The following is a 17,884-nucleotide window of genomic DNA, read 5'->3' on the forward strand; positions in this document are numbered from 1 at the left end:
CCCCCCAAAAATAGTCTGCATTGTTGTTTCCTTCTATGTGTGTGTGTGCACATTTTATTGATAATTGCAAAATGCAAAATAATAACATGCAGGATTCCTGTAACCATTCTCGAGTCTTGGTGAATTTCATAAAAGAAAAAAAATCCCTCCCTTCCCTTAAATATCTGACACATCTAGGCCTCGGATATTTACAAATATCCCTGCATCACACCATCCGAAATTGTTGCAAAATAGTTGTTGCTTTTTAAAAATTATATATATACATATGCATAAAGATCAATAGTTCAAAACGAGCCTTTTATTGCGCCCGAATTACCTGCATCAACAGCGAACTCGGTTACAATTTTACAGAAATTAAATAAAAACCACGAGAGGGGAGCGAGGGGAAGAGAGACGAGGTCAGTGGCTTGTACTTTGCATTAGATCCTGATCGTGCCTTTTGTGCGGTAGCGTTACGGGGGAGAGAGAGAGAGAGAGATACACAGGAGCCCGGCCTTCGTCGCAGTTGCTGAAAAGATCGTGACCACGAAAGACTTTTGTGTAGGGTGTAGAAAAATATATCTATAAGCAGGCAAAGGCTAAACCATCACCCTCACACACACACTGGTTACATAAAGAGTTGCGATCTGACAGTAACAAGCGCCTCGATAGTGTTGCAATTTCTCAGAACTACTCAATCCGATACATTTATTTTTTTGGCAACACAACGTTCGAAAATAGAAGGTTAATTCCAACCCATTCTGTTTCTCTCCCGCGCTGGAGTGACAAGCCACCTCTCACCCAGCGGCGCCGACCCCGGCTTTTGTGGCTGCTTTTATTCCCCTCACTCCCCTTCCTCTCTTTCTCTCCTTTCTTTCTCTTTCTGCTTCCCTCCTTCCCCTCTTTCTCCTTTCTCTCTCTCTCTCTCCTTTCTTTCTCTTTTCTTTCTCTCTATCCTTCCTTCAGTCCTTCCATTCTCTCCCTCCCTCACCTCCGTTCTCCCTCCTTCTTTCTCTCTGTCCTTCTCTCTCTCTCCGTCCTTCCCCTCTTTCTCTCCCCCTTCCTCTTCCTCCTCTCCCTCTGTTTTTCTAAGGCACAAGGTTTCTGCTGCTGCGTTTTTTTAAAGATTACCTCGGCTTGCTTTTTTTTGGTGTGGTTGAGAAATCCAGGACTGTCCTCTTTTTTCCGGGCTCTTCGCAGGAGTCGATGCACTAGTGGGGAGAATAAAGGGGAGATGGAGGGGGGGGGAAAGGGGAAGGGGTAGGAGAGGGGAAGGAGGGGGAAGGAAGAGAGAGAGAGAGAGATTGCCCGGGATGTCTGGCCTGGAGAGCAAAAGGTGGGAAGGGCAGGGCAGGGTAGGACACTGGGTTTAAGGTGAGGTGCGTGTGTGTGTATATGTGTGTTTTTCTATCTCTCTGCAGCTCTTCCTCCCTCCCCGGGGCGCGAACCTCCGACACCCGGGAACTGATGGCAGCCTAGCCTCGCTTTCGACCTTCGCTCGGGTCAGCGCTCCCGCAGGAGGAGGAGGGAGAGAGAGAGAGAGGGGGAAAGAGGGAGGTGGAACCAAAACAGAAAGGGTTGCAGAGGAAGAGCCAAAGGGGAGCTGGGGGAAAGGGCTAGGTCGCTGGCAGGCACAGAGAAACAAGGAGGGTTGCAAAAACAGAATAGAGAGAACAGCAATTGCACACAGTATTTCTCTATTATACATCGAAAGATCACCTTTCATGCAATAACTTCCCTCTGAAAGCCAACTTTAGAAGTCATTTTTTTTAACTTGGAATGTGTTCCTTTCTTAAAATCGACTTGTTTTTGTGTCTCGCAGTTTAATTCTGCTCCATTGCAAGGCTTCCTCCTCTCTCTCTTGATCAAATACAAGGGATTCAGAGCAATTGGAAATAAGCCAAACGAGACAGACTGAGTGGCGGGAAAAGAAAGAGTGAATCAAACTGCTTCACAATGAATCTGTGGCTCTCGGTCACTCGGCTCTGATCAATGGCGATTCATTTGCTGTGTGTTCTGGCCCCGAGTGCGGGGATCTTTCGGGCTGTGTGTGTGTGTGTGTGTGAGAGAGACCGGAAAGTCTTAACCCTTGCACAGCCGGGCGGATTGGAAGTTGAGATGGAGGCAGCTCGACAGATCAGCTGATGCTCAATAAACATGGCAGAAGGGTGGGGGGGGGGTAGAGGGAGAGGGGTGGGGAGAGAGGAAGAGGGATGGGGATAGAGGGAGAGGGGTGGGGAGAGAGGATAGAGGGGTGGGGATAGAGGGAGAGGGTAGAGGGAGACGGGTGGGGTGAGAGGGGAGGGGGTGGGGATAGAGAGGGAGAGGGTGTGGGGTAGGGAGGGATGGGGAGAGAGAGGAGAGGGTTGGAGAGAGGGGAGAGGGTGGGGATAGAGAGGGTGTGGGGTGGGGAGAGTGCGGGGATAGAGGAGTGGGTGGGAATTGAGGAGAGGGGGTTGGGATTGAGGGGTGGAGATTAAGGCGCGAGGTGTGGGGATAGATAGGAGAGGGGGCTTGGATTGAGGGGTGGAGATTAAGGTGAGAGGTGTGGGGATATATTGGAGAGAGGGGCTATGATAGAGAGAGGAGGGGTGGGGATTGAGGAGAGGAGGCTGGAATGGGGAGAGTTGGAGATAAGCGGAGGGTGAGGATGGATGGGCGGGAGAGGAGAGGGGTGGGGATAGAAAGGAGAGATGTGGCAATAGAGGAGAGGGGGTGGGGGGTCACTGTATAGTGTTTCCCAAATTGTCAACAATTTTACCTGAAACAAAGCACCAAGCGATAGGGATGATCAGAGTTAGCGAATTGAATGAGAAAATATTGTCCGCACTCGAGTCAAGGTCGTCATTCTTTGCAAACTGCGACAAAATAATGTTTTTGTGGTCATGCACTGAGCAATTCTGCACGCACTCTGACTGCTGGAATCGAACCCGCGGTTATTTGTCTTAAATTGTGTATGTTTCTGTGAATCTTCCATCAATTCTGAAAGCTGCCACTTGTTTCGTTGAAAGTACGAGAGATTAGAGTCCGCGAGGTGTCTCCCAGCATTTACACTGCGAATAACAACAGAAAGATACTGGAAACACTCAGCGGGGTCAGGCAGCAACTGTGCAGAGAGGAACATGGGGTTACCAGTGCAGGTCAATGGCTGTCGCAGGTCTGCAATTATATCACATCTCCCTTATCCCAGCTGCAGAATAGTAACCCCAGGAATAACTAGATTCACCGGGATGAGGGCCAGATTAAGTCGCATAAATGCAACATGGACAGGTCCCTTTCCACCCCCACCCCTTCCTCAGCAACCCTCCCCTCTCCATACACCCCACCCCTCCAAACCTCCCTCACCCTCCCACCTCCCCTCCCCGCCCCCAAATCCGAACTAAACACAGCAAAGCAAAACTTGGCTGGTGGGAGCGGGGCCATTGTTTTTGCGTTGATTGAATAAGTTAAATTCTGGTTTTACAATGTGGGATTTCAGGAGTTTTACCAGTGCTCTGGGAAATTACATTCACAATATGATGAAATACAATACTTCAGTTACTTGCTATGGCTCTGCACCACTTTGAGGAAAGAATTTATATTTCTGTTGCACTTTTCACGACCTCAGGACATCCCATAGTGTTTTGCAGCCAATGAATTACTTCACAAAGTGCAGTCACTGTTGCAATGCAGGAAACACGGCAACCGATTTCTACACAGCAAGCTCCCACAAACAGCAATGTGATAATGACCAGATCATTTGTTTTAGTTTTTGGTTGAGGGATAAATATCAGCCAGGACACCAGGCAGAACTCCTCCGCTCTTCTTAGAAATAATGCTATGGGACCTTTTACGTCCACCCAAGAAAGCAGCCAGGGCCTCGGTTCAAAATCTCATCCAAAAGACACCACTCTAACAGTGCAGCGCTCCCTCAGCACTGCACTGGAGCATTAGCCTAGATCATGTGTTCAAGTCTCTGAAGCAGGATTTGAACCCACAACATTCCAACTGAGAGGCAAGGGTGCTACCCACTGAGCCACCCACAATGGGATTGTGTTAGCTATGTTTGAGGCCAAGGTCAAGGGGCCGCAGACTGGTCAACTCCATGGCCAAGGCTGCAGTCTTCTCTTCTTCTTTGGCAGTCCCCCGGAGTCGAGGATGACTTGCTTCCACACTATAATAGTTCTACGGTCACTGATGAGACCAATGTGGGATCTACAGTCTCTGTCACAAGTGGGGCAGACGGTGGTTGGAGGGACGGGTGGGTGGGGTTCTTGAGTGGTCGTACGCTCCTTCCGCTGTTTGTACTTGGCTTCCGCGTACTCCCGACGAAGAGACTCAAAATGTTCGACGCCTTCCCGGATGCTTCTCCTCCACTTTGAATGGTCTTGGGCCAGGAATTCCCAAGACTCGGTGGGGATGTTACATTTTTTTCAAGGAGTAATCTTGCAGCTAATGACCAGAGATTGGTACCTGCTAGTTTCTAAGTGCAAATGCCAGAATCTTGCTATTATTATGCATTGGCCTGAGTCTGACTGGCATGCATTCTCAGTGACAACATTGTGCGCAAGAAGGTTTTGATGCTTACTCATGGACACTGCAGAGCAACAGGAGAGTTCACGGGAGCAACGGGAGAGCAGGGAGGTTATCCTTGAACTGCATAAAACACTCGTTAGGTCACAGCTAGAGTAATGCATGCAGTTCTGGTCACCATATTACAGGAAAGATGTGATTGCACTAGAGAGGGTACAGAGGAGATTTACGAGGATGTTGCCAGGATGAGAATTTTAGCTATGAGGAAAGATTGGATAGGCTGGCGTTGTTTTCTTTGGAACAGAGGAGACTGAGGGGAGACCTTATTGAGGTGTATAAAATGATGAGCGGCCCTACAGAGAGTGAATAGGAAGAACCTATTTCCCTAAGCAGACGGGTCAACAACTAGGGGGCATAGATTTAAAGTAATTGGTGGGAGGTTTAGAGGGATATGAGGGGAAAGGAGCGGGTAAGTGGATTGGTGAGTATTTTATCTTTTTCTTTTTCTTTTTCTTTTCTTATCAGTAAGAAACCTTTGGCATTGTTGCCAAATTAAGTTAATTTAAGAGTTAAGTCATGGCAGGAGAGCCCAGACCCACGTCATGCTCCTCCTGTGCTATGTGGGAAATCAGGGACACTTGCAGTGTCCCTGACTACTATGTGTGCGGGAAGTGTATCCAGCTGCAGCTCCTGTCACACCACATGATGGCACTGGAGCTGCGCATGGATTCAATCTGGAGCATCCATGATGCTGAGGATGTCGTGAATAGCACATTTAGTGAGTTGGTCACACCGCAGGTAAAGGTTACAAAGGCAGATAGGGAATGGGTGACCATCAGGCAGAGCAGGAGTAGGAAGGTAGTGCAGGAATCCCCTGTGATCATCTCCCTCCAAAACAGATATATCGCTTTGGATACGGGGGGAGATGGCTCATTAGGGGAAGGCAGCAGCAGCCAAGTTCATGGCACCATGGGTGGCTCTGCTGCACAGGAGGGCAGGAAAAAGAGTGGGAGAGCTAATAGTGGTAGGGGATTCTATTGTAAGGGGAATAGATAGGCGTTTCTGCGGCCGCAATCGAGACTCCAGGATGGTATGTTGCCTCCCTGGTGCAAGGGTAAAGGATGTCTCGGAGTGACTGCAAAGCATTCTAGAGGGGAAGGGTGAACAGCCAGTTGTCATGGTGCATATAGATACCAACGATATAGGTAAAAAACGGGATGAGGTCCTACAGGCTGAATTTAGGGAGCTAGGAGTTAAATTAAAAAGTAGGACCTCAAAGGTAGTAATCTCAGGATTACTATCAGTGCCACGTGCTAGTCAGAGTAGAAATAGCAGGATAGTTAGGATGAATATGTGTCTTGAGGAATGGTGCAAGAGAGAGGGATTCAAATTCCTGTGACATTGGAACCAGTTCTGGGGGAGGTGGGACCAGTACAAACCGGATGGTCTGCACCTGGGCAGGACCGGAACCGATGTCCTAGGGGGCGTGTTTGCTAGTGCTGTTGGGAGGGTTTAAACTAATGTGGCAGGGGGATGGGAATCTATGCAGGGAGACAGTGGGAAGTAAAATGGGGGCAGAAGCAAAAGGTAGAAAGGAGATAAGTAAAAGTGGAGGACAGAGAAATCAAAGGCAAAAATCAAAAAGGGCCACATTACAACATAATTCTAAAAGGGCAAAGAGTGTTAAAAAAACAAGCCTGAAGGCTCTGTGTCTCAATGCGAGGAGCATTCGTAATAAGGTGGATGAATTAACTGTGCAGACAGCTGTTAACGGATATGATGTCATTGGGATTATGGAGACATGGCTCCAGGGTGACCAAAGCTGGGAACTCAACATCCAGGGGTATTCAATATTCAGGAAGGATAGACAGAAAGGAAAAGGAGGTGGGGTAACGTTACTGGTTAAAGAGGAGATTAACGCAATAGTAAGGAAGGAAATGAGGTTGGATGATGTGGAATCTGTATGGGTAGAGCTGCGGAACACCCAAAGGCAGAAAACGCTAGTGGGAGTTGTGTACAGACCACCAAACAAAGTAGTGAGGCTGGGGATGGCATCAAACAGGAAACAGGATGCGTGCAATAAAGGTACAGCAGTTATCATGGGTGACTTTAATCTACATATAGATTGGGGTAACCAAACTGGCAGCAATACGGTGGAGGAGGATTCCCTGGAGTGTATAAGGGATGGTCTTTTAGACCAATATGTCGAGGAACCAACTAGAGAGCTGGCCATCCTAGACTGGGTGTTGTGTAATGAGAGAGGATTAATTATCAATCTTGTTACGCGAGGCCCCTTGAGGAAGAGTGACCATAATATGGTAGAATGCTTCGTTAAGATGGAGAGTGACAGAGTTAATTCAGGGACTAAGGTCCTGAACTTAAAGAAAGGTAACTTCAATGATATGAGACGTGAATTGGCTAGGATAGACTGGCGAATGATACTTAAAGGGTTGACAGTGGATAGACAATGGCAGACATTTAAAGATCACATGGATGAACTTCAACAATTGTACATCCCTGTTTGGTATAAAAATAAAACGGGGAAGGTGACTCAACCATGGCTAACAAGGGAAATTAGGGATAGTGTTAAATCCAAGGAAGAGGCATATAAATTAACCAGAAAAAGCAGCAAACCTGAGGACTGGGTGAAATGTAGAATTCAGCAGAGGAGGACAAAGGGTTTAATTAGGAGGGGGGAAATAGAGTATGAGCGTAAGCTTGCAGGGAACATAAAAACTGAAGGCAAAAGGTTCTATAGATATGTGAAGAGAAAAAGATTAGTGAAGACAAATGTAGGCCCCTTGCAGTCAGAATCAAGTGAATTTATAATGGGGAACAAAGAAATGGCAGACCAATTGAACAAATACTTTGGTTCTGTCTTCACTAAGGAAGACACAATTAACCTTCCGGAAATACTAAGGGACCGAGGGTCTAGCGAGAAGGACGAACTGAAGGAAATCCTTAGTCATCAGGAAATTGTGTTTGGAAAATTGATGGAATTGAAGGCCGATAAATCCCCAGGCCTGATAGTCTGCATCCCAGAGTACTTAAGGAAGTAGCCCTAGAAATAGTGGATGCATTGGTGGTCATTTTCCAACATTCTATCGACTCTGGATCAGTTCCTATGAATTGGAGGGTAGCTAATGTAACCCCACTTTTTAAAAAAGGAGGGAGAGAGAAAACAGGGAATTATAGACTGGTTAGCCTGACATCGGTAGTGGGGAAAATGTTGGAATCAATTATTAAAGATGAAATAGCAGCACATTTGAAAAGCAGTGACAGGATCGGTCCAAGTCAGCATGAATTTATGAAAGGGGAATCATGCTTGACAAATCTTCTAAAATTTTTTGAGGATGTAACTAATAAAGTGGACAAGAGAGAACCAGTGGATGTGGTGTATGTGAACTTTCAAAAGGCTTTTGACAAGGTCCCACACAAGAGATTAGTGTGAAAAATTAAAGCATATGATATTGGGGGTAATGTATTGACGTGGATAGAGAACTGGTTGGCAGACAGGAAGCAAAGAGTAAGAATAAACGGGTCCTTTTCAGAATGGCAGGTAGTGACTTGTGGGGTACCGCAATGTTCAGTGCTGGGACCCCAGCTATTTACAATATACATTAATGATTTAGACGAAGGAATTGAATGTAATATCTCCAAGTTTGCAGATGACACTAAGCTGGGTGGCAGTGTGAGCTGCGAGGAGGATGCTAAGAGGCTGCAGAGTGACTTGGACAGGTTAGGTGTGTGGGGAAATGCATGGCAAATGCAGTATAATGTGGATAAATGCGAGGTTATCCACTTTGGTGGCAAAAACAGGAAGGCAGAATATTATCTGAATGGTGACAGATTAGGAAAAGCGGAAGTTCAATGAGACCTGGGTGTCATGGTACATCAGTCATTGAAAGTTGGCATGCAGGTACAGCATGTGGTGAAGAAGGCAAATGGCATGTTGACCTTCATAGCGAGAGGATTTGAGTATTGGAGCATGGAGTTATACAGGGCTTTGGTGAAGCCACATCTTGAATATTGTGTACAGTTTTGGTCTCCTAATCTGAGAATGGACATTCTTTCTATTGAGGGAGTGCAGCAAAGGTTCACCAGACTGATTCCTGGGAAAGGACTGACATATGAAGAAAGACTGGATCGACTCAGCTTATATTCACTGGAGTTTAGAAGAATGAGAGGGGATCTCATAAAAACATATACAATTCTGACGGGATTGGACAGGCTAGATGCAGGCAGAATGTTCCCGATGTTGGGAAAGTCCAGAACCAGGGATCGCAGTCTAAGGATAAGGGGTAAGCCATTTAGGACCGAGATGAGGAGAAACTTCTTCACTCAGAGAATTGTGAACCTGTGGAATTCTCTACTACAGAAAGTTGTTGAGGCCAATTCATTAGATATATTCAAAAGGAAGTTAGAGGTGGCCATTATGGCTAAGGGAATCAAGGGGTATGAAGAGAAAGCAAGAATGGGTTACTGAAGTTGCATGATCAGCCATGATCATATTAAATGGTGGTGCAGGCTCGAAGGGCCGAATGGCCTACTCCTGCATCTATTTTCTATGTTTCACCCAGAGGGCGGTGGGGGTCTGGAACTCATTGCAGAAAGCCTCACCACATTTAAAAAGAACTTGGATGTGCACTTGAAGTGCCGTAACCTATAGGGCTACGGACCAAGCTGGAAAGTGGGATTAGGTTGCATAGTTCTTTGTTGGCCGGCACGGACCGATGGACCGAAATGGCCTCCTTCCGTGCTGTAAATTTCTATGATGCTATGATTCTAAGGGTGGGAACCTCTGCTTTGTCCATATATTAAAAACTATTCCAGACAGAACATCCCACAGACCAACAACAACCACTTGCATATATAGCACCTTTAAGATCGTAAAACGTCCCAAGGCGCTTCACAGGAACGCTGTCAAACAAAATTTGTCACTGAGCCACATAAGGAAAGGTGACCAAAAGAAGTAGGTTTTAAAGAACATCTTAAAGGAGGAGAGAGAAGTTAGAGAGGCAGGGAGGTTTCGGGAAGGAATTCCAGAGCTTAGGGCCCAAGCAGCTGAAGGCACGGATGCCAATGATGGAACAATTGAAATCGGAGGTGCGCAAAAGGCCAGAATTGGAGGAGTGCAGAGGGATGTGGGGCTGGGGGAGATTACAGAGATAGGGAGGGGCGAGGCCGTGGAAAGATTTGAAAACAAGGATGAGAATTTTGAAATCGAAACGTTGCTGGACCCGGAGCCCAATGTAGATCGGCGAGCACAGGGGGTGATGGATGAGCGGGACTTGGTGCAAGTTAGGATGCGGGTCAGCAGAGATTTGGATGAGCTTAAGTTTATGGAGGGTGCAAGGTGGGAGGTCGGACAGAAGAGCACTGGAATAGTTGAATCTAGAGGCAACACTTTTGAACTGCGGCTTCGCACCGAGATGGAGTTATTTTGCAACTGGTGTGAGCTCAAAATGGTGTGAGGCACTCGCGAAGCTTCAGTGTACTCGCGTAAGTTTTATTTTGTATTCGTGCCGTGGCAGTGGCACAAGCTTCCGATGCTATCGGTCTCATAAAGCCAATGGCAGTGCCAAAGATAAATTTGTCAGCTTCACTGCTGCCAGCTGCTGGAAATACCCATTAAAAAGCTTGAGGCCTAAATTGCCCACCGCCCAAAATGAGTTGCACCTACCGGTCTTGAAGTGTACCATCCGCCCCAATGCATGGGACGGACAATCCGGAGATATTCAGCTTTTTGGTTGATGTTTCCGATCGGAGCGGAGTAGCCATCATTAGCGGGGCGGAATTGGGGTTGGGTCGCTGTGGCTAACGCTGCAAGTCATCACCTTCAGTTAAATGGGAGGGCTGCTGCGAACTCTGCAGCTACTTCAGTGGCAAACACTGGGCCACCAGGGAAGGTTTTGGCCGGGCCAGCGGCCTGGCACCCAAGAGAGGGTGCCAGGCTGCCTGTTGGCGGCCTGGCCGAACCCGCGGCCATAATTGTTGGCCCGACCTAGCAGTCGTCAGACAAAAAAACATAACATTGGGTCGCCGGCAGCATCACCTCCCTCTTGACCGACCAGTGGTGGCGCCGCTCCCATGGGGCAATTCCAGAAAGGGGTCATTTCCAGCGGGACAATTTCGGAAAGTGGTCGTCGTCAGTTGGTAAAGGGTCGGCGCGTGAAAAACGGGCGGAGCATCCCCTACACCGCTCCAAAACTGAGGAAGGGCAATTTCTAAAATGGTGACTCCTCCACGGAGACTCGGCGGCCAGTCCGCACTGACCCGTGGCAGCAGTTTTCAGCTGGCCACGGGCCTTATAAAAAGGGGCAATTTTGCCCCCTTGTGTCTTGGCAACAGCCAATATGGCAAGGTTATCTTTGGTATTGCTGTTGGCTATGTGAGACCAATCATTGAGAGCTGGTGGCATTACCATAATATAAAAGTGGCATTGCCCCCACACCTGAGTTATACTGATACCTTTTGCATCTATGCGCAGCCAATGAAGCTTGGGTGTGCACATGGAGGTGAGGTGCAGATCAGCCATGATTTCATTGAATGGCGCAGCAGGCTCAAGGAGCTGAATGGCTTACTCCTGCCCCTACGTTGCAAACCCACAATGAATCAATGCGTGGGTACATAGGAACAAAGGAACATGAGTAGGCCATTTGGACCCTTGAGCCTGTTCCGCCATTCAATGAGATCATGGCTGATCTGCGTCCTAACTCCCATATGCCTTAATAACCTTGGTTAACAGAAAGCTATCAATCTCAGATTTAAAATTAACAATTGACAAAGCAACAATTGCCATTTGCGGGAGAGAGTTCCAAACTTCGACCACCCTTTCTGTGTAGAAGTGTTTCTTAATTTCACTCCTGAAAGGTCTGGCTCTAATTTTTAGACTCTGCCCCCTAGTCCTAGAATACACGACCAGCGGAAATAGTTTCTCTCTCTCTACCCTTTTTTGTTTCCCCTTAATATCTTCAAAACTTCACTCAAATCGCCTCTGGTTGATGGCAGTATAATTTCACCCTCATTGGCAATTTCTGTCTCACCAGCATTCTTGTATCAATAGCAATATCACCAATGGAACCAGACATATTACTTTGAAGGACGAGCAAAGCATTGGCTGGAACAGGTTGGGATTTATTCTTATTTGATAAATCGACAGACCAACGGAGGAATCTTTTGAAGGAGGTTATAAAACAAGTATATACCCCTGAAAGCCAAAGGGATACTTCTGGGGCCAAGGAGAGAAGGTTTATGAGAGATAATAGGAAAAGTATTCAACGGAAGACGAAGTTTATCTAAGGGTACAGAACGGTGGCAAGGATGAGGGTTATTGAAGAAAACTAAAACAGTAATAAGGAGGGCAAGGAGGTGGTCTGGAAAAAAAAGCTTGCTGATGGTGTCAAGGGCTATTGCAAAGGTCGTTGTATGTGGCAAGAAAAAAAAGATAAGGTCAGGATAGAAATGTTGAATGAATATGTCTCTTCTGTTGACACTGTGAAAACGCTTTCCAAAGAAGACTCGAGATCAGTCAAGTGAAGAAATTTACAGCTTAATTTGAACATAGAGATTGTAATAGATAAGTTGATGGTTTGCATCCAGGCCACTCTCCAGGCCACTCTCCAGGCCAAGAGGGTTTCCAGGCTGCACATGGAATAAAAAGGCAACTGAATTGGGAATGAACTGAACCTGTGGGAAACCCAGCAACAATTCACCTGAAGAGCCTAGAACCAGGGGTCACAGTCTCAGGATAATGGATCGGCCATTTAGGACTAAGATGGGGAGAAATTTCTTCTCTCCCCCAGAGGGCTGTGAATGTTCAGTCATTGAGTGTATTCAAGGCTGAGATAGGTAGATTTTTGGACTCTAAGAGAATCAAGGGATATGGGGATCAGGCAGAAAAATGGAGTTGAGGTGGAAGATCAGCAATGATCTTATTGAATAGTGGATCAGGCTCAAGGGGCCGAATGGCCTAATCCTGCTCCTATTTCTTATGTTCTTATGATACCTATGATGGAGAGACTTAGATTAAATTCCCTGGTGATAGGACTCATAGAAGTTTGCAGCACAGAAGGAGGCCATATGACTCATTACCTTTGTGCTAGCTCTTTGCTAGACTAATTCAAAACAACTTTCCTGCTTTCTTCTCATAGCCCTGTATTTTCCTCTAATTCTTTCAAATATTTTTCCAATTTTCCCTTAAAAGGTGCAGTGGTCGCTGCCTCAACTATTCCCTGTGACAAAGCACTCCATACGCCAACAATTCTCTGTATAAAGAAATGTTTCTGAGCCTCTCTCCTCCACTGCCAGTTTTAGGTCAATGACTCCTTGTCATTGTCGTCCCAACCAAGAAAATAGTCTTTCCCCATTCAACCAATCAAAAACCATTGTAATTTTTAGGGCCGTTCTAACTGAGATGCTTAAAACAATGGAGCAAATTGACAGTCGACAGAGAATGACTGTTTGCTCTTGTAGGGGACATCATTTTAGAATCTGAGCAAGGAGAGTTAAAAGCAAATCCAGGAAAATGATCTTCGCCAAAGGCTTGTGAGAATGTGAAGGGCACTCCCCAAAGCACACAGATGTAGAATCAATTGAAGTGTTTAAAGAGGAATAGACACTTACTTGGGAAGTAATAGTAATCAGGAATGTGAGAACAGATTCAGTGGCTATGTGCACGGAGAGAGCAGATACAAAGGGTAATACAGGAGACATTCAAATACCAAGGTAAAGGGAACATTGACAAGGAGGGGTGGGCCCTGCCACCAATTATTCCTGTCTGGAATTCAGTGGTCTGATTTGCTTAGTGAGCTGAAATGCTTGCATCCACTTTATACACTAAATTTGATGCAAAAACATAAAAGAAAGAGGGAGAAAGAAAGAGGGAGAAAGAAAGAAAGAAATTTATTATTTAAATGGTGAAAAATTGCAGTACAGCGAGACCTGGGGGTCCTGGTGCATGAAACACAAAAGGTTAGTATGCAGGTACAGCAAGTGATCAGGAAGGCCAATGGTATCTTGGCCTTTATTGCAAAGGGGATGGAGTATAAAAGCAGGGAAGTCTTGCTACAGTTATACAGGGTATTGGTGAGGCCACATCTGGAATACTGCATACAGTTTTGGTTTCCATATTTAAGAAAGGATATACTTACTTTGAAGGCAGATCAGAGAAGGTTCACTAGGTTAAATCCGGAGGTGAGGGGGTTGACTTATGAGGAAAGGTTGAGAAGGTTGGACCTCTACTCATTGGAATTCAGAAGAATGAGAGGTGATCTTATTGAAATGTATAAGATTATGAGGGGGTTTGACAAGGTGGATGCAGAGAGGATGTTTCTACTGATAGGGGAGACTAGAACTAGAGGGCATAATCTTAGAATAAGGGGCCGCCCATTTCAAACTGAGATGAGGAGAAATTTCTTCTCTCAGAGGGCTGTGAATCTGTGGAATTCATTGCCTCAGAGAGCTGTGGAAACTGGGTCATTGAATAAATTTAAGACAAAGCAAGACAGTTTCTTAACCGATAAGGGAATAAGGGGTGAGGGGAAACGGGCAGGGAAGTGGACCTGAGTCCATGATCAGATCAGCCATGATCTTATTAAATGGCGGAGCAGGCTCAAGGAGCCATATGGCCTACTCCTGTTCCTATTTCTTATGTTCTTATGTAGAAAGCAAGAAAGAAAGAGAGAAAGCAAGAAAGAAAGAGAGAAAGCAAGAAAGAAAGAGAAGAAGAAAGAGAGGAAGAAAGAGAGGAAGAAAGAGAGGGAGGAAGGAAGGGAGGAAGGAAGGGAGGAAGGAAGGAAGTTCTAAATCACTACACAACCAATGAAGTGTAGACACTGTCATTGTAAAGCTCCCATAAACAGAAATGATAAATAACCAGAAAATCCATTTTAGTGATGTTGATTGAGGGTTAAATGTTGGACAGAACTCCCCTGCTCTTTTTCAAATAATATCATGGGATCCTTTACATCACCTGCATTACAACAGTGACTACGCTTCAAAAAGTACTTCATTTCCTGTAAAGCGCTTTGGGACGTCCAGTGGTTGTAAAAGGTGCTATAGAAATGCAAGTCTTTCTTCACCTGAGTGGCCGGATGGGACCTTGGTTAGCCCTCTTTCCTTGTGTCCCCATTTGGAGTAAGAGCAAAGAACATTCAAAAAGAAGCTCGAGAACTATCTTAGAATGTTCATTGTTTGAATGTTTACTGTATTTTTTAAGGCATATGCTAAACGCTATTTTCGACATTTCTGAAAAAATTTCGTTATACTTATGTTTCAAAAATTATTTTGGAGGGGTAATTTTCTCTGCTCCTTCAGAGCTGTTTTTAAAATGCTTCAATTAGAGTTGAGGTGGCACAAGGCATATCGGAGAGGTCAGCAGGTCCCATACCATGCCTGCAGACCATAGCGTTCCTACGTGGCAACAACTGAATACAAGTATCTCATCTTGCTCCAGATCAGCAGGGCAAGGAGTTGCCACCTATAGCAAGGACGCCAGCAGCCAACGTATCAAAGGAACAACACTGCCAGTGGCGGAGGAGGTCACCATTGCCCTCAATTGAAATGCCAACAAGCCCATCGCTGGCTAGCATACAATATCAGGTAATGTTTATGTTATGTATCTCACACTACTGTACATAACTGTATCTTACCATGCTATACATGACTGTAACTAGATATGACCTGTAACCACAAGCATACTTTACCACCATGGGTGCACTTGCTGGAGACACTGCATACCTGTTCCACACAGGTATATAAAGGCAGGTCTCAGGCAAGTGAGGCATTCGAGAGCTGTGAAATAAAGGTGCAGGTCCTGAGTGACCTTGACTTCAGCATGTGCCTCATGTGAGTCTGTACTGCAGGGACAGGACTTTACAGTGGCAATGAGTTACGGGATCACAGAATCCACAGAATGGCGACCAACGGCTCAGATGAAAAATACAATGCTGGAGATAATTGGGAGGACTTTATAGAAAGGCTCCAGCAAAGCTTTGTAACCAAAGACTGGTTGGGCGACGATAACGCAGACAAGAGAAGAGCCCATCTCTTGACCAGCTGTGGCTCGAAAACATACGCCTTAATGAAGGACCTGCTGGCACCCGAGAAACCAGCAAGCAAGTCGTTTGAAGAGTTGAGCACACTGGTAAGACACCACCTGAAGCCAGCGAGCAGCCTACACATGGCCAGACACAGGTTCTACAACTACAGATGCTGTGTGGACCAGAGCATACCTGACTTTGTGGCAGAACTTCGGAGGCTGGCTAGTTTATGTGAGTTCTCCGATGAACTAAGGAGAGAAGTACTGAGAGACCTTTTTATTGAAGGAATCGGCATATTCCGAAAGCTCATAGAGACCAAGAACTTGACCCTAGAGGCAGCAGCACTGGTCGCACAGACATTCTTGGCAGGAGAAGAAGAAACGAGGTTGATCTACACTGCGGGTACGACAACGAACGAAACATCGGAACAAGGGGTTCACAGCGGGAAACAAGCCGCTACCCCCACACACAGACAAAGGCAGGAGAGCAGGCCCTCAACAGCAGGCAGTGGTGCCAGAAGCCATCAAGGGCCTCATGAATGGCCGTTAACACCTCATCAACCCACAATGCGAGCAATCAACTACTGAGAGAAGCTCAAGAGAGATCAGCCAGACGCAGCTCATCCTTCAGAAACAATAGAAGCGGTCTATGCTGGAGATGTGGGGGAAGGCACTCATCAAAGGGGTGTCGATTTCAGCATGCCATTTGCAGAAACTGCAACTATATATGGCATCTGGCCCGCATGTGCAGAAAAACAGCAGCTCGGCTGGTATACGAATCGGAAGGGTCGGAAAGCGGACCAGAAGACGGTGTGCCCGGGACACCGAGGTACAGCGGGTCAACACAATCAATGGCCATTGTTCCTAGACAGACCAAAACTCACAAGGGTCGACACCAAACTAAGGACCTATACCAAAGAAATCGTCCCAGTCCTTGGCAGCGCCATGCTCTCAGTCACACACAAAGGGACAGTGAACCGACTTCCCCTGTGGATTGTCCCCGGAGATCTCCCAGCACTGTTGGGGAGAAGCTGGCTGGCAAAACTAAACTGGAAATGGGATGATGTCCATGCCATGTCATTAGAGGAGCGGACCCCCTGCTCAACAGTTATAAATCGATTTGAACATCTCTTTCAGCCAGGTGTGGGCACCTTCAAAGGGGGGCTAAAGTTAAAATCTACATCACACAGGATGCTAGACCGGTCCATCACAAGGCTAGAGCTGTGCCCTATGTGATGAGGGAAAAGATTGAACATGAACTGGTTAGGCTTTTGCGGGAAGGCATTATCTCGCCCGTGGAATTTAGCGACTGGGCAAGTCCCATCATCCCAGTCATGAAGCCTGATGGATCCCTACAAATCTGTGGGGATTATAATTCTACCATAAACTGAGTCTCCCTACAGGACCAATATCCGCTGCCCAGAGCGGAGGACTTATTTGCCACATTGGCTGGAGGAAAACTTTTCTCGAAACTAGATCTCACATCTGCGTATATGACGCAAGAACTGACCGGAGAGTCTAAGCTACTCACCACCATCAACACACATCGAGGCCTTTTCATGTACAATCAATGCCCATTCGGCATCAGGTCAGCAGCTGCTATATTCCAGCGCAACATGGAGAGTCTGCTCAAGTCCATTCCAGGGACGGTCGTGTTTCAAGACGACATACTCATCACGGACAGGGACACCGACTTCCATCTCTGCAATTTGGAGGAAGTACGAAAGCGGTTGGATCGGGTAGGCCTAAGAGTTAAGAAATCCAAGTGTCTGTTTCTCGTGCCCGAGGTTGAATTTTTGGGCAGAAGGATTGCCGCTGATGGAATCCGTCCAACAGAATCCAAAACCAAAGCAATTCGTCTAGCACCCAGGCCCCGGAATGTCTCGGAACTATGAGCCTTTCTCGGGCTACTCAATTACTTTGGGAACTTTATGCAGAACTTGAGCACGCTGCTGGAGCCTCTCCACATGCTCCTCAGAAAGGGGTGCGATTGGTTTTGGGGGGACGCCCAGGAATGCGCCTTCAATAAGGCATGCAACCTTCTATGTTCCAACAGTGTTGTGGCTTTTTTTGATCCAGGTAAAAAGCTAGCTCTTACATGTGATGCGTCAGCGTACGGGTTTGGGTGCGTTTTACAGCATATCAATGATGAGGGTAAATTACAACCCATTGCTTATAGCTCCAGGTCACTTTCGCGGGCGGAGTGCGGGTACAGTATGGTGGAGAAGGAGTCGCTCGCGTGCGTGTACGGTGTCAAAAAGATGCACCAATACCTTTTCGGGGCCAAGTTCGTGTTAGAAACCGACCACAAGCCCCTCACATCCCTGCTATCCAAGAGCAAGGCAGTAAGCG

This window comes from Pristiophorus japonicus, chromosome 14 (genome assembly GCF_044704955.1).
Source record: "Pristiophorus japonicus isolate sPriJap1 chromosome 14, sPriJap1.hap1, whole genome shotgun sequence".
Taxonomy (NCBI): domain Eukaryota; kingdom Metazoa; phylum Chordata; class Chondrichthyes; family Pristiophoridae; genus Pristiophorus; species Pristiophorus japonicus.